The 23,292-nt window shown below is 41.9% G+C and overlaps 1 non-coding gene across 1 annotated transcript; it reads left to right on the forward strand.

Annotated features, from left to right (window-relative positions):
- Positions 1-17,763: 17,763 nt before the first annotated feature.
- LOC123806212 lies at positions 17,764-17,870 on the forward strand. Its single transcript, XR_006783447.1, has one exon. It is a non-coding gene; the product is annotated as a U6 spliceosomal RNA (small nuclear RNA).
- Positions 17,871-23,292: the final 5,422 nt, after the last annotated feature.

The raw sequence follows: 23,292 nt of genomic DNA on the forward strand, positions 1-23,292 counted from the left end.
TGCTTTTTTCTTTTTCTTTTAAAAACAATTTTTATGGTAGTTTTTCCATTACCATCTAACCACCCTTACACTTACCCCTCCCCTGCAATCACCACACTGTTGTCTGTGTCCGTGAGTCATTTTTCCTTTGTGCTCGATCCCTCCACCCCTAACCTCCCCCACTCCCCAATAGCTCTCTATTTTTTCTCATAGGATGGTCCACTTTCCTATTCTGTTCAGGCCCTCCACTGCCTGGGGCTCACCCATATTAGATAACCCTAGCTACTTTACTCAGTCCATTAAATGTTACCCTTACCCAGAAACACCCTTACAGACACACCCAAAATGATGTGTGGCCATGGCACCCATGGTCGAGTCACGTTGACACGAAATGAAACATCATGGCTTCCTATTCTGCCATGTACTAAGAGTGGCTGGGTAAATCAGTGTTTAATCATCAACAAAAGAGGGGGGAACCATTCCACATAGGGCAGTGTTGGAGATGAGTTTTGCCATTGTCTATGAAGTACCTTTACTTCATGAATTATGTTTTTATTCTGCATCCATATAAATGTTCCCGCATCTATAAAATGGGAGCCATCTTTGCCATATCTATATATTATGAGAGAGAATAAATATAATCATGAATGACACAGAAAGACTTACAGTCAGGATGGTCTATTTATACTTTTTACAACCCTATAAGGTAAGTCTCAGTATCTCTATTTAGCAGGCATAGAAACTAAAAATCAAAAGGTTTACTATCGGGTTGGTCAAAAATTGTTATTTTTTTTGTACGATGGCTCTAGTAGTGCTTAGTTATCCTTAACTTCATCCAAAACAATTTTGTTAGATTGTATTGTGACAGCTGTCATATCAACATGCATTAAAAAAAACCTTAGCAAAAATGGTGATTTTTTTTGTGCAGCCATTTTAATATTGAAGATGGAAGATTTTGGGCATATTATGCTTTATTATTTCAAGAAAGGTAAAAAGGTAATTGAAACACACACAAAAATTGTGCAGTGTATGGAGAAGTAGCTGCGACTGATCAAACGTGTCAAAAGAGGTTTGGGCAGTTTCTTGGTACTACTGACATTTTGGCCAAATAATTCTTTCCTGTGGGGCTGTCTGATGCACTGGAAGATGTTTAATAGCACCTGGGCCTCCACCCACTGGAAGCCAGTAGTGAGAGGTAGCTGACATACTCAAAATATCCAAATCAATAAACCTATTGGTGAAAATGAAAAGTATCTTTTATTTTATGAAAATAAAAAAGGTAATGGACTTTTTGGCCAATCCAGTATTTTGCCCAAATTTGTACTGGTCCTTCTCATATCAAAGTCCATGCTCGTAACCATTTTCTCATTGGTTCTACATGCCTCTAGTTTTAAGAATCAATCACTTCCTTTGTTCTCTAGACAACTCTCAAACTTCCACCAAGTCTTGTCTTTATGCCAGAATGAAATACCCTAAGTTCCTTCATTAATTTATTATCTGACATATCCTATATGAGCTCTGTACTATGTGTTTTATTAATAATATAGGAGAGTTTAAAACTACTGCTTTATTATTTTTTTTCTCCAGAAATGGGGGTATACGTACAGGCTTGTTAGAATAATTGAAAGGGTGGATTGAAGACCTCAGGAATGCTGAAGTCCAACCTCAGCTCTGTCACTCACTGGCTGTGTAATTCTGGGCAAGCCAATTTACTTCTCTTGGCCTCAGTTTCCTCATTCATCAGACGAGGGGATTCAATTAGTGGAATATGTTTTAAATCCTTTGAGAAAAGAAGGAAGACATATGCTTCCTGAAAGCCTCACATTAGCTTATTTGTGGAGGTGGCTCATGAGGACCTAATTGGGGAAGATGCTCACTTTTTTGCTGTGCTGGAATCAATTGCACCAGAAGGAAGAGGGCATGTAAACAAGGGCCTACCGTGCTTATTTTCCTAACAAAATATCCCAAAGTGTGAGAATTCAGAGGCTTGTGCTCTGTTGGCAATCAATAAAACATGAATGCATGTCTCCGAATGCATTTTCCTCATCCCCTTCAGGTTCCCTGTAATGAGGAGATAATGAGCTATAGACATAGCCCCGGGTGCCTGGGAGCTTCTGCTAACATCCACTTTGTTAGAAGAACTTCTGCAGCTAAAAGGCAAAACCTTTTCAAGGTATATTCTGACAGCTGTGTCACACCCTGTGCTTAATGTCCTGGTGTCTTCTCAGGAATGTGAGGGCGCCTACAGGGGTCCCTCTAATGGGCACTACTCCATTCTTGTTGGGTAAAGTAAGTTTTGTCTTTGCTTCATTGATTGTTTATTTTCTTAAATCAAATCATGAGAAAATATTTTTACTAGAGAAATGCAGGACTCAACTTTATAAAGTAATACCCCCTGATGTAACTATTTTATCTCAGGTACATTTCTGATATTATTTATTTTTCTTGTATCTTTCACTGGCTTTTGAGACATAGTTCTTCCATTAACCTTAGTATATCCAACCACTGTATCTTGGGCATCTTACATGTCCAGGCTGTGGTTGAGGAATGTCCCCTGTTCGCTGGATGGCAAAAGATTTCCTTTCTTTTCTTCACACTAAACCATGGCTATCTTAGAGGAAAAGTATTATGGAAAAATACCAAAACAATCTTGGTATACTGTGTCCATGGATAGGAAGAATTAACATCATGCTACTCAAAGCAATCTGTAGATCCAACACAATTCCTATCAAGATATCAATGGCATATTTCAAAAAACTAGAATAACTATTTCATACATTTATATGGAACCACAAAAGACCCCAAATAGCCACAAGCAATGTTGAGAAAGAACAAAGGTGGAGGAATCACACTACCTGATATCAAACTATACTACAAGGCCAAAATAATCAAAACAGCATGGTACTGGCATAAAAACAGACATATAGATCAATGGAACAGAACAGAGAGCCCAGAAATAAGCTCACACCTTTATGATCAACTAATATTTGACAAAGGAGACAAAAACATACAATGGAGTAAAGATAGTCTATTCAATAAATGGTGCTGGGAAAATTGCACAGATACAATGCAAAAAAAATAAAAAAAGAAACTAGACCCCCTTCTTAGATATAGTAAAAAATACGCTCAAAATACATTAAAGACTTAAATATTAGACTTGAACCCACAAAAATACTAGAAAAAAACACAGGCAGTAAAATATAAGACATTTCTTGTAGAAATATTTTTTCCTGATATATCTTCTCAGACAAGGGAAACAAACAAACAAAATAAACAAGTGGGACTACATTAAACTAAAAATCTTTTGCACAGCAAATGAAACCATCAACAAAATAAAAAGAAAACACACTGAGTGGAAGAACATCTTTGCCAATAATACACCTGATAAGGGGTTAATATCCAAAATTTATAAAAAACTTAGGAAATTCGAGCCCTGGCTGGCGTAGCTCAGTGGATTGAGCGCGGCCTGGGAACCAAAGTGTCCCAGGTTCGATTCCCAACCAGAGCACATACCTGGGTTGCAGGCCATAACCCCCAGCAACCACACATTGATGTTTCTCTCTCTCTCTCTCTCTCTCTCTCTCTCTCTCTCCCTCCCCTCCCTCTCTAAAAATAAATAAATAAAATCTTAAAAAAAAAAACTTAGGAAATTCAAAACCAAAAAAAAAAAAAATCAAACAATCCAATTAAAAACAGACAAATGACCTGAATAAACACTTCTTCAAAGAAGATGTACAGAGGGCCAATAAGCATATGAAAAGATGTTCAATGTCACTAATCATCAGAGAAATGCAAATTAAAACCACAAGGAGATATCACCTCACACCTGTCAGAATGGCTCTCATCAATAAATCAACAAACAACAAGTGCTGGTGAGGATGTGGAGAAAGGGGAGCCCTTTTGCACTGTTGGTACAGATTGGTACAACCACTGTGGAAAAGAGTATGGAGTTACATCAAAAAATTAAAAATGAGCCCTGGCTGGCGTAGCTCAGTGGATTGAGCGCGGGCTGGGAACCAAAGTGTCCCAGGTTCGATTCCCAGCCAGGGTACATTCCTGGGTTGCAGGCCATAACCCCCAGCAACCGCACATTGATGTTTCTCTCTCTCTCTCTCTCTCTCTCTCTCTCTCTCCCCCTTCCCTCCCTAAAAATAAATAAATAAAATCTTTAAAAAAAAATACAAGCTGTGAAAACATAAAAAAAAAATTAAAAATGGAACTGCCTTGTGACCCAGCAATTCTGCTTCTGGGAATCTATCCAAAGAAGACTGAAACACTAATATGAAAGAACACCCCTATGTTCATTGAAGTGTTATTTACAATAGCCAAGCTCTGGAAGCAGCCCAACTGTCCATCAGTAGATGAGTGGATATAAAGGCTGTGGTACATTTACACAATGGATCACTACTGGGCCACCAAAAAGAGGGAGATCTTACCTTTTACAACAACATGGATGGACCTGGAAGGTATTATGCTAAGTGAAATAAGCCAGTCAAAACAGACAAATACCATGTGATTTCACTTATATATGGAATCTAATGAACAAAATAAACTAACAAACAAAATAGAAACAGACTCATAGATATAAACAACAGACTGACAGTTGTCAGAGAGGGGAGGGTTGGGGGTCGGGGTGAAAAAGGTAAAGGGACTAAGGAAGAAAACTCACATAGACACAATAGTATGGGGATTACCGATGACCAGAGGGGAAGGGGGATGGGGGCGGGGGAAAAGGGTAAAGGGGGGATAAATGGTGATGGAAGAGGACTTGACTTGGGGTGGTAAACACATAATACAATATAGAAGTGATGTATTATATGATTGTACACTTGAAACCCATATAACATTATTACCCAATGTTACCCAAATAAATGCAATAATTATTTTAAAAGTGCCAAAGCAGCCATTCCCAAGTGGAAATGGGACTGTGTTTAGTTAGGAACGACTTCTGTTGTTCTGAGAGGAAGAGCTCTTGCGTTCAGCATCTGTTATTGGTGTTATTAAAAGAACTTTCCTGAGTACAATATGGCAAGGGAATGGGGATCCTGGTGGGCGATATCAAAATAATACATTTGGGGAAGAAACAAAAGGTGAAGATATGTTAAATAACATATCTGTTACTTCTCCTGCAGAGGCAGACGGACCCCCATGCGATATTTAGTTCAGAGGCCAAGACAGATTGATGGCATCACACACACACACACACACACGCGCGCGCGCGTGCACACACACACCCAGAGGGTATAAAAAGGTTTATAACTACATAATTGATTAGACTAGGAATTTCAAACAGGTCCAAAGTGACTTGAGATGGCCAGGAGAGGAGGCTGGTTTCAGTTTCCACTGCCGTTAGGTGATGAGGCTGCACTGGGAGGTCCAGGAAGGCGGGGACTTGCAAGGTGCGAATTTTGCACCGACTTCAAAATACTGAGTCTGAGTCCTCATTACAATATTCCTACTTCATAGAATGCAATTTTGAATGGAGATAGAAAGAATCCAGTCTCAGAGGTCAGATGGCATGGGTTCCCATCTTGGTTTAACCGCATATAGGCTTGTGACCTAATGAGAGGTAATCCACTGCCTCAAAACTGACTTTGTCGCTTGGTAAGTGGGGACAGCATGGGGGCCCATCCAGGAGGGCCGGCGACTGGTGGGGACGGTGCGCACTGAAGCACACATATTTCAGTACTGGAACACACATGGTGACGCAACGCTGTCATTGCACCATTACTGTACTTTGTAAATACCGCAGGCTTGCTGCGGCCGTCAGTCCCGTTCCTGTTTTAACCGATTCTCTCAACAGAGTAAGGTTCCAGAGCTACCTCTTTTCTGTGTATTTGACTTTATGCCCGCAGTTCAGGTTGTTCAAATGGGCCAGGTGCTCCTCTCCCGTTGGCTCTGTTGCCCTCAGCCCTCTGCGCTTTGGGGGACTCTGACTGGCTGCCCCCACCTCCTTTTTTCCCTGACAGTGGGGGAGCCTGCTGTGCTCGTGTGCTGCAGGCAGTGCTTTGGTCGCCCACTGTTGAGATCGGAACAAAACAAACTCTGTTTTCTCACAGAACACACATGTCTCAAATTTCATGATATTTTAGCAGATGGAGGGACTGGGTTTTCCAACTGCACACCCTAGAAGAAATTCGCCTGAACAGAAGAACTTCCTTATACAGATTCAATACTCCTATCTTGGTTCGGATTTATTTTTAATCATTTAACCTCACTTGTTTTATTTTTAACTGTAACATCTGCCACTTTCCCAAACATTTTCCAAGTCACAGAACAAGACCTTCACTAAGGAAGACTTCTCCTTCCTTGAGCTTCCTGATGCATTTTATCTACACTGCTTCTCAAGGCCAGGGTCGACCATAAGTTACACCCATTTGTGTATGTCTGCATGGCTGGTAATTCAAGCTTTCTAAATGATTAGTATCATCATTTGGTTACCTGCTAAACATGTAGCTTTTAGCCCATGGAGTTTCTGATTCAGTGGGTTTTGGGTTGGGGCTTGGGAGACAATATTTTAACAGTCAGTCACTCAAGGGTATTCATGAAACACTGGTCTATTTTCCCTATGGCTTTTCAATTGCCTGTGGTTTGTGTCCTCACTACTAGAATCGGCAAGGTATTGTGTCCGTAGTGAAACAGCAGAGTTCACTTAGTGCATTCTTAGGCTCATTCGGATTTTTTCAAGTAAACTAATGATAACCCCCAAAATAGTTAAGATTCATTACATACTTACCATGTACTCCACTCTTTAAAATTAAAAAAAATGTATTGAATTTATTGAATTGCATTTTTACACTAAATCTTACAATAAAGCACTAAATCAGAATGTAGCTCTCCAGGTTACACATGAAAATGAGCTCAAATTGGGGGTTGTAAATGCCTCAGCCTGCAGTTTAGAAGTAACCAAATCCATCTTTATATCCAGATCTGTCTGACAGCCCAGCCCCTGTGACTTGTGAAGGGGAGTGGACATATTTATCTAACCGCTGTGCTTGCCCTAGTTAACATTCTCCTTGAACGACCTACAAGGTCCTTAACTTCTCACCGGCATAAATGTCTCTGATGCTCCCAGTTTAAAAATTGCAATACACACATAAATAATTCAAGCAAACAACTCGCTGTAGTAGAGTGCATTAGGGCTAAAATAACCCTCCCCTTTTTGACTAGTTTAGAAAACCATCATCATTTTCTAGAAATACTCTCTGGGCTTCATGTGGTGCATGGTACATTGAATTTGTTAGCATTTTGCCAGCTCTGCCATTCAAAAGAAAAAAAATACACTCTGGAATTGCTGCAAAATCAGCGTAAATGTAGATTTAATTGGCTTTGCCTCACAGATAACCTTCTTCATGCCAGCTTTATTGCAATGGTTGGAAAACAGCCTATCTTTTTCATCAATATGCTGGTTGTTTCTGTTAACAACATTCCTAGTCAAACTGTAAGAGGTATTTACTGATAGGCTAAGGCCTGGCTGGGTTGTCTTTACAACCGAACTGTTTCATCTGCCAAAGGCTTCTCTCCGTAGATGGAAGGACAGACAGATTGATAGAACACTCCGCTTTTATCTCTAACATCCTCTCATCACAGCTCCCCTCACTCGGATCATTCTCTCCAATTATACTCTCATCTCTGAGGACTTCAAGCATCCTAAGCTCTTTCTGGCCTCTGGCCTTTGCACACACATCGCCTGTGTGAGGACACACCTGTCTCCTCGTGTTCGTGTGGGTGACTTCCTTTTATCCTTTATACCTCACTGAGTGTTACCTACTCTTGGGATTCTATCTGGGACAGCCTACTCTGCATTGTTTTTAGTCTGTTCACATTTGTTTCATTTGCTACCAGCAGGGTTTGATCATTTTTTTCTGTAAAAAGCCAGAGAGTAAATAAACAGGACACTGGCAGGATTCAGCCGGCAGGTATACTGGGCTGATCCCCCTTGCTTCAAAGCCCTCATTACAATTTGCAGTTGGAATACTAATTTTGGTTTATACTGGTTTATACTCAGGATGCCCATTAAAATAAAAGCTTCTTGAGGACAGCAGTCATAGCTGAGTTGTTCTTCATCGTATGGGCATTGAACATAGAAGATGCTCAATAGATATTTATTGAAAGAATGAGTTAATTCAAAGTTTAGCTTAGTTTAAATATTTAGATTTAATAGTTCTCTATATCCTGCAAGATAGGTCCTAAATCCTTATTCCTATGAGCTCCTGACCTGATAAAATCTTTAGTTTCAACCTTCACTACCACCTTTACTGTCCCAGGACAAGAGTTAGAGCATAGTCATCCATCTACTCCTTCATCTAGTATTCCATGCACAATGGATAATAGGTGAGACACTGTGCTCGGCACCAGGCCACTCCCTCATGGAGTAGGAAATCTCATGTTGTCTCAAGGTACGTGGGCGTTTACTACTCTGTGTCTTGCATACTGTTTAGTATGGATGTCCTTTACCTTTAGGTTCCTGCTGTCAGATTCACTGAGTAATCTCCCTCTGGTGCCTCCCAATGTAACTGAGTGATCACTCTGAGGCTCTCTCAACTCGTCCCCTCACTCCCGGTGCCATTGTTTTACGACACTCATTTCATGTCCTCACCACGGCACTCATCTCATTGGGTCGTAGTGACTTCTCTAACGGCCCGCCTCTTCCACCGGACAGTGATGTGTGGTGAGCCAAAGGGGCAAGCCTGACATTTTGCTTTGCAATGCCAGGACCAAGCACAATGCCTGGATTACAGAAAGCACAAAATAAGTGTTCGATGGATGAGTCAGTTCTGACATCTTACCCAGAGAGTTATATACTGCTGAGTATTTACAGACTGAATTCAGAAGAATTTGATTACAAAACTAAAAAAAATTACCATTTGGAATATTATCAAATATGCTTTTCTAAGAGTCAAATATTTGTGAGTTAAAATCCCAATATGGTAACTGGTTTTGAGTGTATTATTATCTTTTAGCTATTTAAACAACTAAAATGAAATGGTATTGAAATCCAGTGGTTTGACTGGAAAAAAAAGGGAAGACTTGGCCAGCACGGCAAACTCATTAAGGACAAACTCACATGGGGACGCCCTCCAATGGTTAGTGAATCCATCCAGTGCCTTGTTCCCTGGTACACAAATGAACTATGCTGCTTTTATTTTGAAAACGTATTATAGGACTATTTTCATAGGATAGAATATATCAGTGTCTTTTAATATGCTTGTATGAAGATTTTAGTTCTAAACATGCAAAATCATAAAATATTTAAAAGTCAAAATGATCCTTTAGAAAGTTACAAGGCAATGTACATGTACAGCGGCTTTCAAATATTTGTGTTGGAAAGGTGCTCCTTTTGCACAAAATAACCGTGGACCCATGCAAATCATCTCAGCTTTAGGATATCAAAGACTTTTGCAAGTGAAATGGTAGGGTTCCTGGGAAAGCACAGGCTGGTTTGTAGAATAAGTGACAGAAGGGTCACATGTACTGGAAGAGCTTTCTCAAATGAGGGATTTCCGTGTACACTCCCCGAACCTGTAGAAAAGCATTCCGAAAAGACAAGTACGGTAGAGCCTGTAAAGCAAGTGGCAGGGCTGAGATTTTGCTAACTTTCCATTATCTCTTTTCACTCTTCCCAGAACATATGTTTCACAATCGTTTTATTAGCAAGTGGGGAAGTGCCACCGTCCAAAACCTGGGGTGTGATTAGCGTTCTTGAGTGGCAGTTTTCGTGCCACTCATGTTTATTCTATGCCTTCCCAAACCATCTGCTTTCCTGGTGCTACGTCTTATTCAGATAATAAGAAACAGTGACAGAGGAGGTATATACTGCCGCTACAGTCCTAATAGCTCCTGCAATTTTGGGCTTGGGTTGCTGGTTAGGACATGAAGCTTAGAAATCATTTGTTCGTTCGACTCACATTTACTGAGTGTTTCCTCTGCGCTGGGTATTGGACAAGAACCTGTGGTGGCTGAGATGTGTAATACGTTATCTCTATCCACTGTGGTCCGGTCAGGGACACAGGTAAGCAATGCAGGGTGACAAAGGATAAGGTAGAGTTAGGATACAAGTGTGATGGCATCAGGAAGGGGAAAGGATTTAGTCTGAGAAGGCCCTGGAGTCTTGAAGCATTTAACTGCAAGCATATGAAGAAAAAAGCTATGAGAGGACTGCAAACCCAATCACCTCCATTGGCCATGGTATCCCAGAAAATGTGAAAGGGTCAGCTTTTGAGAAATTTTACTTTGGCTGGCTGAAACACAGGGCATGCATGACGAAACCAGCAGGAATGAGACGGTACAACTCGGTGACAATGTCAGTCAGTCCGTCCACATGGAGCCCGTGACACGTGCCTTGTCCTGCACACCCTTACACGTGCTCCTTCCCACAACCTATAAGACCGAAACCATGTTACTGTTTTCCTTCTTTTACAGATTAGAAAGTTGAGTTTCAGAGAGTTATGTGGCCTACTGATTGAGTGCCCCCACAGGACACTCAGCCCAGGTAATTACAGAGCTTTTGGGACCATTAACAAAGGTGTCAGCATGGCTTACACCAGTGGCTCTCACAGTGCTGTCCTAGCCCAGCCTTATCAGCACCACTAAAGAATTTGTTGGAAATGCAGATTCTCGGGCCACATCCCAGAACGATGGAATCCCAAACTCTGGGGACGAGGCTCAGCAACCTTCATTCTGACCAGCCCTCCAAGTGACTGTGCTGCAGGCTGAAGTTTGAGAGCCAGGGGTCGAGGGAAAAGGCCGTGGCTGGGGCAGGGCTGTGTGGCTGGTCGCCCTGGGGAGATGCGGCAGCCTGAGGACTGAAAGAGGAGAGGGCACCCCAGTCAGGGTGACTGACACTGTGAAGCCTTCCTGAAATGCCCTCTTGCTGGAAAATGTTACCAGCCATGGTTTCCATGACGTAACTGTTTTCATGCTCATGCTGGAAAATAAACGAAAGGTTTCACGGATTCACTAAACAAAGACCAGGGACTGATTTTCTGTTTGGTGAGTTACCAGCTACGGAACCTCAGACAATCTCCTTGTATATACCAAAACCTATGTTTTCACATGTTAAATGAGTTTAACATTAGTGTCTACTTCATAGTATTTTTATAAAATTTAAATGATTTATTATTTAGAAGAAGTTTACAACTGCCTGTACTTAAGATGTTAAATATCAGCTGTTATTAATGGTATTTTAGTGCTGCTGTTGTTACATCACTATTACTCTTCCTTCTTGTTTTTTCCAGGGCTCTCCTTCCTTTGCTGACATTTCACTTGAACTTGATTTTCCCTTTGGTTGATTCTTGACTTTTCATTTTATACATGTATCTTCATTTACCTTTAACTAGTATCTATTTCACGGTAACTTTCAATCTATATCTTGAGTTCCACCTATCTTTTAAATTGTAAACTTTTCTGTATAAACAGCCACTGGATAGCTTACATAGTTCACAATGTGCAGAGAATCAAAACAGATATAAAATCACACATGTCACCACCAACAAACAAACAGTAATAAGAATTACCGTGCATTCGCCTGCCCCTGTGACAGAGATCTGGGAAGCTCCTCAGACTCCCCCCTGTGCCCACCACTAACCCGTCTGCAGATCTTAACGCATTAGGCCCTTCCGCTGTCTTCACTCCTGGAGCCTCAGCTCTTATCGCAGCTGAACTGACATAAAAGCTTTAAATGCCTTCCGTTTGAAAGACAGCACCGATTCCTACCTTTCTCCACCTTCCACCCCACTTAGCAAAGTGCTTTTTCTCAACCCAAAACAGAATGTGAACAATAAGTACACAAATACAAAAGACTGTATAACTCCCCTACCTAGAACTCTTTTTGGGTCCATGTTATCGGGTTGGCTAAAAAGTTCATTTTTCCCCTGTAAGATGGCTCTCGGGTGCTTAGTTGTCTTTAATTCCATTCAAAACAATTTTGTTAGATTGTATTGTGACAGCTATCATATCAGCATGCATTAAAAAAAATCAAAATTGGTGAGTTTTTGTGTAGCCATTTTTAATATTGAAGATGGCAGAAAGTATGCAACATTTTTGGCATATTATGCTTTATTATTTCAAGAATAGTAAAAATGCAACTGAGACTCAAATAAAGTTCTTAGCAGTGTGTGCAGATGGTGCTGTGACTGATCAAATGTATCAAAAGTGGTTTGTGAAGTTTTGTGCTTGAGATTTCTCGCTGGATGATGCCCCCTGGTTGGGTGGACCAGTTAAAGTTGATAGTGATCAATTCAAACTATTAATTGAGAACAATCAATGTTCCACCACATGGAAGATAGCTGACATACTCAAAATATCCAAATCAATAGAGTATTGGTGCAAATGAAAAATGTGTCTTTTATTTTACTGGAAAAGCTAAATGGCCGTTTTGGCCAACCCGATACTTGGAAGATGTAGCCTCTTCAGAAGGCCGTTCTGGATCCCTGCCTACTCTTATGCAGAGGTCGCATGGCATTAAGGTGGAAAGTGGGGCTCCAAAGTCACCTCGTCTGGGTTCAAAATGTGCCTTCACTGCTTCTTGGTCATCACCCCAGGCATGTGTGAGAGGCATCTTCTGTTTATTGGTCCTGATCTACACCTAATCCTTTATTTGCTCTGTGCCAGGGAGGCTGATGTGCCTGAACCTCATCAGTTAGCTCTCCTGCCCTCTGGTACTTCCCGGAACTGGCCACTGAAAGCCACCATCAGGGATGCTTTTAGGACAGCGAGAGAGGGCCCATTTCCTATCGGACTGCCAAAGGTTGACAGTGTCTGTCTACGGAAGGCCATACGGACCTCTCAGGGTTGCGTCTTCCAAGCTTTGGTAACTGCCTTGTCTTCTTTCAGGCCTAAAGTGACAGTATTTCCCTCTGTATTATCAGTCCCTCTTCAGTCTGAGTAACTGGGATCTGGCTCGCTCTCATACTCTGCCGAACAACTTGGCCTGTGCCTTAGCATAATGCTTATAACTACTTCCTCCAACTGGATGATCTATTTTGCTTTTGCAATATGTCTTAGGCACTACATTTCTTATTCTGAACCGTAGTTCCTACAGCTCATCATTGGCCTTGACCTTAGCCACAAGGCTCCCACAACAGCCAATTCAATTCACCTGTGTAATAATGACTCCTGGCCTTCTTGGCCTTACACCTGTTAACTCCTCTGAGATACATGGGCAATGCTCTGGTCTCAAGGTCCCCACTGCTGGTTGCCTAAGTATTCAAATGCCAATACAGTGAACTTCTATCTAGCAGTAAGAAATCTTCATTTTTGGATTACTATTTTTCTTTTTAACCAATCATTATAATTTTCTTATTTTTAAAGATGATTCTAACTATACAACAAGTATTTTTCCCTTGAACTCATCTTAAGGAAGTTCATTTTTTTGGCAGCTTCTCTCTCTTTTCCAATTGATGTCTCAGTCACCTTCCTCAGAGAATTTTGGAATTCACCCCGTCACACCTTGAAGAAAAGCCTGTTCTGTTTCTGCAGGTAGATGCCCAGGCTCTTTTCACACGCATTGTATCACTTAATCTCAGAAGAAGGCCCTGTGACACTGCTATCAGTAGCATCCCCATTTCCAAATGACAACAGCGACGCTCAGGGATCTCAGGACGTTCTCCCAGGGTCACAGAACCGGCCAGTGGCAGAGACCGCATTCTAAGTTTTCTCTGCTAAAGGCCAAAGGCAGGGAAAATGATTTCATTGTGGTATTTCCGTTTAAAAGTGTGATTGTTTAATATGAATACAAGCTAAAATATTTCAAACTAAAAAGTAGCTTTACATTTCCAAGATAAAACCCTAAAGCATCTGGCTTAAATATTGTGTCCATTAAAGAGTAAAAACTCCTTGTGGTTCAAACACTAAACTGTTTGCTCAGTTACAGAGAGTTCAGAGCTCATGTGCCCAATGTAGCATTTTTACAAGTTAGATCTGAAGGCTTGATGTTGCCTTTTTCCCCCCAACTCCAAATTTTTGTCATCAGCCTGGGGTAGGCACCCATCAGGAAAATGTCTTTGGCGCTCTTTCTGCAACAAGAAACAGTCAAATGGTGGATAATTTTAAGGTATCAAGACTCATCTCTAACAGGTCTGGCCCACTCCATAGGCCTGGGATTCTACTTCTCTCCAGACCCAGGTACCAGTTCTCCTTTTAAAGTAAAGATCTATTCTGAAATCCCTCCAGCTAGATGCTGCGGCCTCGAGTATTTTCCCTGTCTGCAGAAATCACCCCATCGCAGAAATGGATGCTTCCTGCCATGAGCCAGGCTTTGCTCTGGAGGGTTCAGATTAGCACCACGGGGCTTCACCATGTAAGTGACTCTGTGAATTGTTCCATGTCAGGGTGGCTCCGAGGTCATGAAGACCCGGAGCTGGCAGGGCTGGGGGCTGGGGGAGGGGGATCACCCATCCTCAACAGCACCCTCTCTTTCCCAGAGACACAGATGTGCCCCAGGCGGACCCAGAGTGAATCCGTCCGAGCAACCGTTAACTCCCCATTTTCTTTGTCAGCCGTGGGTGTGTCAGTTGTCTCATTTTTCTCTCTTTACCCATCCACACTCTTCATTTTTGTTTTCTCTGAACCTGAAACATATTTGTTTCTTCCACTTTAGGGACAACAAAATTCACAAAATGAGTATTTTCTTTTAACCCGGGATCCTGGTTGCTTCTGCCTCATCTCTTCACTTTGTGTGCTGACACTTCTCGAAAGCATGGTTGAGGACTGGGCATCTCTGCATCCTTGCACGCCAGTCACCCTCCACGCAGCTTGTGTCTTCCAACGCCCTCCCGGAATCCCTCCGAATGTGTGGCTCAGTGTGGACGGACCCTGCTCGCCCAGAGCTCCTCAGATTTCTCGTCTACAGTAGGACTCCTTCTGTGTGTGAGAGTCACGTCGCTCTAGGAAGGGCAGTTAGAATGTCACGCTCATCTGAACTGAGGGGGATTATCTAAAGAGATCTGGACTTTGTGATGACAATGTTTAGAGGCCTGCCTTTGGGGTTGCATTACATTTCTGACAACGAAAGCTCTCATCGAGAAAATTCGGAGAACTTAAGCTTTATGGATTTGAGCTACGCCGATTCTACCATCCCCACTCACTTCCTATAGCTTGTATTTGTCACATCCGGGTATTTTCCTGGAACACCAGCTATTCTTTTTCACATTAACTGTGACATTACATCGTAACTCTAATAAAGAGAGCCCAAAATAAAACCAGGACACTGAAAATAAATTACACTGATTACAAACTACATCTAGAAGTGAAAACACCTAAGAGAAAAATAATGACCCTATTCCTTTCTGTGATGAAGACATAAAATATTATTTATTTTGTTTGGCTTCTAAGAAGACCGGGGACAAAGAAGAGGAAGGTGGCCACAGTGTAACCCCTTATGGCTAGGACACTTGGTTTCACTCCTCACAACTCTGAATTTCTACTCTCAATTATACTTCCCCAAGTCCTATTTTCTTACTCTCATTTTTTAAATTATTTTGTTGTATGCCTTTTGTTATAGCTTACCTTAAATCTTTGGGGGAGGTAACACAAATGCATACTAAGTGCATAAAACTAAAGAAGACACATTGACAGTTTTATTCCTCTAGATGATAAAATGGACGGTGACTTACTGCAGCACCCTCTGGTCCAGGGGGTGAGGTGGTCATCTGAGGGGTGTCTGTACGAGGAGATACCCTGGGGTGGATGTGGTGCTCGCAGCACAGAAATAGTAAGGCCACAGAATAAAAATAGTCATGAGGTTGAGGTATTTACGGCCATATGTTTAACAGAGCAGCTCTGACGTTAAAACTAAGCATAATGTGAAGAAAAAAATCAATAACTTTTCTTACAATAATTTGTTCTCATTTATTTTCCTGTCGGGCTATAAGAGGGGGACTATTTTTAGTTTTTTTAAGTCACACAGAGGGACCTTCAATCCCAGCCCCCCGGAGGGGGCGGTGCTGTGGAAACACCCTGGGGTGCTGCTGCCCTTCTGTGAACTCCTGGGGCCTCTCCACCTGGCAGGGAAAACACTGGTCTGATTTCAGGGGCCCACACAAATGTAACTGGCAAACCTTGAGCTGAGATGTAAAACCCATTTCACACTCTACTCCATGCCTGTTTTTGAAAAGGCATGCAGATGGCTACAAAAGTCAGTATCCAACTGAACTCTGGGATGACAAATGTGTACAGTTGCCTGGCACAGTAATTAATCGGAAATCATCACTTATCCTTAGCTGCCTGAGCATGCATGCGATTAGTCAGGAACTCAGAAAGAGGGATGCTATTAGCACCATTAACTGTCCCTCACCAATTCCATAGGCTGAACCTGAACGTTTCATCTGAACTGGAATGTTTCCTGTGGAAACGGCCCCATGGTCTGAATAAGAAAGTTCATGAGGAACGAGCAAAGGGATTTTGCAATTTCGAATAGAAAACAGAGGATCGAAGTCCTCATTAGCATTACAGGATGAGCAAAAACAGGAGGAGGTGCTCCAGGAATGCATTGCTTGTGACGGCAAAACTAGAAACAAATCCTAGAACCATGAGGAAGCAGATTTCAAACCAATGAAAGAGAACGAAGTCTGTGCAATGTGAGGGGCTGATACTGAAGTCCCCCTCCCTGGGGGATGACCCCAAATCCGGGACACCAGAGAGTAACTGCAGACGTCAGCGAAAGTGGGCTGGGGGCAGCCCGGCTCACGATGCCCATGCAACTCTCCCCCGGTTGTCCTGGAGATTAGAATGACTTAATAACCTGAGAGGTTAAACATCACTTTGATCATTTACTCAGAGAGACAACGGGCGAGGTCATAAAGAAGACAGTTTTCCTTGTCTGGGCCGCCCTCCTTCTAGCTGCATTTTAATTGACTCCATGATGTAAACTGAAACTAACTTGCCGTCTGATGCCAGTTGTTCTCATTAAAGAATTATCAGAAGTCTGGCAGAACATTCAGCTTATTCAACGAACAAATCGACGACAAAAAGAAAGGCATGGCTCTGGAGCAAGGGGAATGTGCCGTGTTTTCTGGGCTTTTTGGCCATGTCAGAAGGAACCTCCACCCATCTTACAATTAACTGTACTTTTACGACATATTCTACACATTGTGATCTGTTGGGTACGATTCTATGCATTTAACTTAGAGACAACAGCATCCTGTCCTTTTCCTTAGCAACTGAATACACCTGAGGGAGAGTCTTCCTATGTGCAAACGCAAACTTTCTGCAGAAAATTGTAAGTGCTGAAATTTTAAAGTGTAGAATAGGCAGTGCCTTTTTCTCACTGTATCTCAGTTATCCCTTTCCGAAAATTGAGAGTGCTGTTCTGAAGTATGACTCGTACTTAATCATCAGTGATCTGGAGCTACCGCTGACCCTCTCACAGGAAGGCGGGCTTCCAAAGACATCAACTGAATCCCAGGGCAGCCTCAGGCACCTGCCAGGGAGACAAATCTCCACCGATGTCACTAACTTCTGTGTGTTTACAATGGTAAACATCTCACCCCAACAGTTGACTTATGTCTGCTTTTTAAACAATTGCAACAGATGGTTGACACTTGAACGGAATATATAATTAGCAATGCAATCTAACACTTCATTCTTATTTGTTCTTTCTTAAAGGGGAGAAGCTGTGCCTTATGCCATTGGGTCAAATCTGTAAATCAGAAGTGGTGCTATAAACGTTCTCGGGGGAGATGGGCTGTGGGAGGATTCCTAATCCCAGCCTTTTGGGAACATTAAAAAAAAAGCCAGGAGGGGGTGGAAAGAGAAATTTCAGTGCTTGTTAAAAACTCATGCCTTGTGCTTGCTTTGGCAGCATATATATTACAATTAAAACAACACAGAGAAGATTAGCATGGCCTCTGAGCAAGGATGACGCACAAATTCATGAAGTGTTTCATAATGTTTGTTCACTGCAGCGTTATTTACAACAGCCGAGATCTGGAAACAGCCAAGTGCCCATCAGTAGATGAGTTTGGAGTCTGTGTAAAGAGGCTGCGGTACATTTACACACTGGAATATTATGTTGCCATAAAACAGGAGGATCTCTTACCTTTTGTACATCAGGGGTGGACCTGGAGATTATTATGCTAAGTGAAATAAACCAGTCAGAGAAAGACAAGCACTATATGATCTCACTTTTATGTGGAGTCTAATGTACAACATAACCTAATGAACACAATAGAAGAACAAGCATGGATACATGGAACAGGTAGACGCTATCAGAGAGGGGAGGGTTTGGGAGGCTGGATGAAAGAAGCTGAAGGGATTACACACACACACGTACACAAACACACAGCGTACAGACACAGACGACAGTGCGGTGGCAGCCGGAGAGAAAGGGGGTGGTGGGCAATTGGAGGTGGGCAAAGTGGGGATAATAGAGGACAGAAAGAGACTTTGCCTGGGGCGATGGGTGCACGATACTGTGCCGATGATGTTTTGTTGAGTTGTACACTTGAAACCAACAAATAAAAAAATAAAAAGAAATAGATAACAACTCATGCCTCATTCTCATTTGTGCTCCAGATGAGGAAGGTTACTGTACGTTTTTCCTCCTTCCTTCCACCTCACGTCCCTTAGCCTCAGTTTCTTCATCTCGATTGGCAATCCCTAACTCAGAGGCGGCGCTGAATAGTAAATGAAATAACATCTGGAAATGCCTAGCACGGACTTCGGCATGTAGCAGACACTCCAAAAGTATCAGTTTTTTTTAATATAGAAGAATTTAGGTAAAATTAAATGGATATCAGTTCCCACCTGTTTGGAAATACCAGTTTCCTTTTCATATAGATGAATTTAGGGAACACTGAATGGACATCGGTTCCTACCTGTGCGCCACTGTCAATGTGGTTCAAGTTCCCACCTTGCCCCGCCCGCTTAGCCAGTGACCTTCTTCCCCCAGCCCACATTTCCGGAAGGAGCCTCCATCAGCATTTCCCTCCCTTTACGGCATCTCCTCTGCAAACTTTGATTCATCATGCTCTTTAAGAAGGCAGCTCCTAGGTTGGCATAAGTTCCTGAAAGCCCCACAATTGTTCTACCCTTCTTTAATCAGCCCAGGTGAATCTCTTCCAAACTCCACCCCATTCTCTGGGTCAAGAAATCCTGCATCTATTGTAATATGCCACTCATAGAATAGAGCCACTGTCACCTGACTTGCTACCTGCATGACATAATTATGGGGGTTTTGACAGTCAACCATCTCAAGCTTGTTGGAGAACTACGCTGCTCCAGAGAACGGGTTAAAGTCGAAGAGCGTAGAGGGCAAAGAGCTGTCAAAAAATGGAGCTTGGTATACATAAAAGAAGAACACAATTCCACTTTACTCAAAGAATCCTAAAGCCATAGTGACCCTTGATCAGAGATAATACTGCATCTATTCTGGCAGAGATCACATACCATCAAAACTGCACTTAAGACTTGGTAATTCAATAAACTATATAACTCAAGAAGGGAATGGCTCATTCCTTTGAGTAATTTAAAGTCTTCAGGGAAAGAACAACGGAATAGAATGTAGAACAATTTACAAGACTTACAGAAAAAAGTAGGTTATATAAAATACATAGAGAGTTAATTGGAATGGTCTTAAGAATTCAATCACTGTAGAGAAGAACTGGATACGTACTGAGTTCTCTGCTAATTCACATGCTTCACATACAAGAAATATGGTGACATGTGCAATTCTCTGAGCACAAAGGGTGCACCATAGTGAAAGCCTAGGAAAGGCTGACTACTAGTGTCTCAATCACTTTCAGAAGCATTTGTGTTTTTCCGGTGAAGAGAACTGGACTCTACATATTTGGGCAGCCAGGCAAAAAGAGAATGCCATTAAGTCAAGATTCCAAGCGAAACTTCTGGACATTAAATGTCATCTTTTTTCCGCCATGCTACAAGCCAGGAGGGCTTTTCTTTCAGAGAATACCCCATTAGTCATTCATGCTCTGTCTTGGCAGAGGCAAACACAAGTCCATTACAGGCAGAGGATACTCACTGTCTGCTTCCAAGTCATACTCAAGCCCAGTGTGAGAATTCTAGTGCCCTTGAAATGTGTTTGCTCATTCAACGCATATTTAATAAGCATCCTACGACGTGCCAGGGACCATTCAAGGCACTAGGAGTACTATGGAGAAGAAAACAGACATTTGCTCTAAGACAAATACATGGAGTGAGCTGGAATCTCTCTCTCCATTCAAAATCTTTGACCTAGAATAGCAGCTCCATTGCTGGTCATATTGATTTTACTCATCTTTGTTAATTACAGAGTCTATCAGACTCAATATGTACTGAAGTCCAACAACAAATAAAACAAATTTTTTTGCCATCGTTTGTTAACATGTAATCCAAATGGAAAATTATAAAATGTATAAGACACGAAGGGAAAATATCCTACTATCTGAGGCAGTATCCTAGGACAGAAACCTTCGATACATTTGTATAGTATCTATATTAATTAAATACCCTCCTACACATATTTAGAATTCCTAAATCATTGTGTATACTGTTTTATGGTTTACTTGAAGGTGATTTTAAATGTGCATCTATCGGAGCGAACGGGGCTCACATGGGGCTGCGACCTGGGTGTCTTCTCGCTGGAGCGAAGCTATCTGCTGGCCCCCAGGCGGCCCCTCCTGCTCAGCCCCGTCGGCACCCTCTCCAGGGGGAGCCGCTATGCTGGCGTCTATCACCGTGTACAAATTTTTGCCTGTTCTTGCACTTTATAAAATTTGAATTAGGCGGGATGGACTCTTTCTTGCCTGGCTTCTTTCCACATGACATGAATATTTTATTCTGCATAAAATTCAAGCTTACAAAGACAGGCTTAATCATCCTTCTTTAACTCCAGTATCCTCACTGCACTGTTGTGGAAACTGAGGCCCAAACCAACGTCAGCTTTTACATAGTCTGTGAACAGCAAAGCCAGACAGAACTCTTTAAACTGAAACATGACAGTGTTCTCTTTGGGGAAGGACAAGAGAAGCCTGGATTCCATGTATCCACATGATGTAAAGCTGGCTTGTCCTCTCTGAGTCCACTCTGGGCTTTCCCCACTGTGTTCCAGCATCCCTCGACCTTTTTAAAGTTTACGTCTGAAGTAAAGCAGTGGACACAAGTTTTCTGTACTGGGGAAAAATTGTTCCTTGAATGTTGTGTTATATTTTCCATTACAGGAACATCAGAGAGAAACATCTGGCCAACAAATTATCAGGGAGAAATAGAGAATACTGGGAAATGCATGCAGTTCCATGAACAACAAACAAAGTATTCTTAAAGCACCGAGGACAATACATCACATCAGCAAAAGAAAGGAAAGAACATTTTGTCCCAAGATTTAAAAAATGTTAATAAAGACAAATACAAATGTCATCGAAGGTCGATAGATGTTTTCAACTTTATTCCAAGTGGGGAAAAAAAAGAAGTGTTCCAACTTTTTGGACAGTTTCTTTAGGCAAGATTGTACTTAATTGCAACCACGTCTCTAACTGTCCTGATCTAGATGCTGACATTTATATAAATTAAATGACCAAGACCCAAGACCAAGGAAAGACAAACAGCCTCCCAAGGTCGCACGGTCTGTTATCAGCACTGCCAGGACTGGACTTGCATTTTCTGACACTATCATTCTCCCATCCCTTCCCTCACAGAATAACCTGGGGTGATGCACTGAATGACTGCAGATAGTGAATGACAGAGAATCGATTGGTGAAAGAACACAAAAGTAAAATAAAGCACTGTTCAAAAACACACAGCCAGTATAACTACAGGAGGACACCTCCTGCACTACTGATAGCTGCTTTTTGCTTGTTGGAGGTAGTTCAAAGTTACCTGCTGCACACCGCCCCTGGGGAAACAGTTCCCTGCGGGCAGGAGGCAAATGACTCATCTCCCAGCATCCTTTTCTCTGTACCATTCTGGCTCCATACTGTCATTGTTTTCCACTTAGCTTCCAGCACCTGGGAGTTCAGTGTGGAGGAATTTAGGTAAAACTAAAAGGCCATCAGTTCCTACTTTCAGAGTTTTGATCTGCGGTCCTTGGGGCAAGCTTCATATGGTCACAAAGCAGTGTGGATAAATGCTGAATGAATGAATGGGCGCATTCCCAGCTTGTAAGTAGAAAATTACTTCTACTTGCACACATGGGGCCTCAGGGAGTTGTTTTTGAATCCTGAATGCTTAATCAGTAACGTCCCTTGTTATCATATCCGTGTGCGTATGTGCTAGCGTCTCTATCTATGTAAACTCATCATATTAATTCAAAATATAATGGGGGGGGGCTACTGTAGGCCAGTTATTGTTCCAGGTTCTAGGAATGAAATGGGAATGAAACTTCTCTGCTCATGCAGAAAACTCAGGGAAGTTTAAGAGAGAGATGCAGGAGGAGCTGGAGGACACCAAGAAGCACTTGGAGCGGTGTTTAGAGGTGAGACCTGCAGGATGAATATGAACCATGCAGACAGATACGGTGGGTACAGAGACTGGCAGTGGAATATTTGAGGGGTGTTTTGGGATCAGTGGATCTGTGAGTGTGACTGATACAAGGCACATGAAAAGGTCTGGGAGAAGATAATACTTTTACGCATGTGGAGTGTCTCCATTTCCAATGATAGGCAGAAGGACATAGGATCTGAGAGTAAGGACAAGATAAACTGTGAGAGGAGAGAAAAGTGATAAAATATGAGAGTAAGCAGTACCAAAGCATACTGGGTTTTGTACACTTAGTTTAACAGCTTATACTGTGTCAAGTGTTTTGAAGGTTATTGAATGGTTTTAAGCAGTGGGGTGTTATGTTCAGATTGCTTTTAAGACTGATTATTTTGTTGTGTGAAAAAAATGGCTGGATGGGCAACACTGTAAGGACGAGATCTGTTTCTTCATCTAAGATGTTGACACAGTTGGAAACGTGCCAGGCTTGTTGGAAATGGGTCTCATACCATGTGATATGCTGGGGCAGGCAGAATTTGAGAGGGCGCCAAATACAGAGCCTGGCACGAAGTATAGATGCAGAATATCTTAGTTGCTCCTCACTCGTTTTAAGAATGGTACATAAATTGAAAGTATACATTATGAAATATTCCAAAATTTCCACTTTGGGGCATGATGCTCATAGAATCCATCCAACTTGTTATATTTATCTGCAGTTTGTTCCTTTTTATTGCTGAGTAGCATTCCCTTGTATGGATGTACCATTGTGTATTTTAGACAGACTTCTCAGAACTTTTATTCAACTTTACAAGTTTTTTCTATAACTACCATCATCTAATGCTTATACTTTTCATGGAGAATAGAGTTGAACAGCCTCACCCCATGGTCCTTCATGTAAATGTTTCT

This window comes from Phyllostomus hastatus, unplaced genomic scaffold (genome assembly GCF_019186645.2).
Source record: "Phyllostomus hastatus isolate PE091 unplaced genomic scaffold, TTU_PhHast_1.1 phas_scaffold_345, whole genome shotgun sequence".
Classification (NCBI taxonomy): Eukaryota; Metazoa; Chordata; class Mammalia; order Chiroptera; family Phyllostomidae; genus Phyllostomus; species Phyllostomus hastatus.